This window comes from Fukomys damarensis, unplaced genomic scaffold (assembly GCF_012274545.1).
Source record: "Fukomys damarensis isolate Sample0158 unplaced genomic scaffold, DMR_v1.0_HiC HiC_scaffold_15, whole genome shotgun sequence".
Taxonomy (NCBI): domain Eukaryota; kingdom Metazoa; phylum Chordata; class Mammalia; order Rodentia; family Bathyergidae; genus Fukomys; species Fukomys damarensis.
The window spans coordinates 55,856,716-55,858,484 of NW_022900927.1; positions in this window are offsets into that span (position 1 = coordinate 55,856,716).

The following is a 1,769-nucleotide window of genomic DNA, read 5'->3' on the forward strand; positions in this document are numbered from 1 at the left end:
CTATCTTTAGACCTTTATGGCATCAGCGAGTTTTCGGCGTGTGGGGAAAAGGAAGGCAGCGCTCTGGTTAGCGACCTCTCTCCTCTGCATCGGGAGGGCTTCCTGGTAGAGGATGCGTGCGGTGAACACAGATCGTGTTATAAGGTTTCCTGAACACCAGCTGCCCGGTAAAGGTGGGAGAAACATGGTCCCAGCCTGCCAGGTGCCCACACAGTCCAGCGGGAAGCAAAGTAGATCCTGGAGACTTCAGGCTCGCAGTCAGTGGCTTCTCTCCTCGCTGTATGGTTTTGTTTTTCTCGTTTGTTTGTTTTGGTACCAGGGATAGAACTCAGGTCCTGGTGCTTGTGAGGCAGGTGGCGGAACCACTGAGCTAAGCCCCCGGCCCTCTCCTTGTTGTATGCATTAAACGCCATCTGTCTGCCTGCACTTGGCGTCGTCCTGGGAAAGCCAATGAGTAAGTCATGGCTCTGGCCACAAGGGATTTACTGTGTTCCAGGAGCAGACCTTACAGACGCTCCTCAGTCACTAGGGTAAAGGCACCATGAGCTCATCCCCTTCCAGACTGTAGAGTCGGGAAGGCAGGGACACCAGGGCTGCGCAGAGCCACCTCTGAGAGGGTCTTGGAGGAAGAGGCCACAGGCAGAAGGAAGCTCTTGTGCAGCACCCAAGGGCGGGGAAGAGCAAGGAGGGTCCTCGCAATCAGGAGGCGAGCTGCATGGGGGAAGGGTTGGCGCTAGGACCCTGCAGAACTCGTGGGCTGAACTGACCCTCTGGGCAGGGGGCCTGGAGAGCTCTGGAAGTGGAGGAAGCGATTTGATTCACATGTTAGAAAGATCGCCAGTCCCACAGGGTGGGGTGGAGACCAGCGGACCACGTAGGTGACTGCAAGAACTGTGTGTGGTGGAGGCAGGAATAAAGAAGCCCGGATGGAGCCCAGCAGTGCAGTGGGAAGTGTGGGCTTATCTGGGTGACAGACTCAACAGGGCCCATGACTCCAGAGAGGGAGAGGAGGAGTGGCCTGAGGGTTTCCAGTCTGGTGGCCGAGTGAATGATGGAGGAGATTCAGTGGAATCAGATGGCACAGATAGAGCAGACTGGAGGCGAGAGCAGAGAATGAGCTCTGGGTTACACTGTGAGGCCTCTAACGATGATGTCTATGCAGAGAGGAAGGTAATTGGGAAGTTGGGGCTGTGGCTCACTGTAGAGACAGGTGACGGTTGAATCATAGGGAGTCAATGCACAGGAGGTGGGTGAAACGAGACTAAGCAGCCAAGGAAGCCTAGAGAGTCATCAAGAGAACTGGAGGATGGTTAAGAAAATGCTCCAGGGAGTGAACTCTTTCAGATTGAGGAGCAGAGAACGGAAGAGACTACATACAAGTTAGTGAAGGTGCAGGCTGCAAACGGGTTAGGGAGGGCTGTTTGGCACGCACTGATAATTCCATCCAGCACTCAGGAGGCTGAGGCAAGAGGGTCGAAGTAAGTTTGAAGCCAGCCTGGGCTACACAGACTCTCAACATTTGGAGGAGCAAAGTCCCTCCAGAGTAAGGAAGCCCCTGGGCGTTTCCTTTCTTCCCCAGTTCCCACTTAACGTCACAGCCAGCCCCGCAGGCACAGTTTAGTCCCCTGCACCTGAGGCGTTGCTAGGTCAGACTGAGTGCAGCACTGGGGGTGCTGTGGGGTGGCTTTGTGCACAGAGGGAGGCCCGGCCGGTTCCCCTCTGTGGGCTGGAGTCAGAGATGATGAGCACCTGGCTGTGAGTCAGTGCTG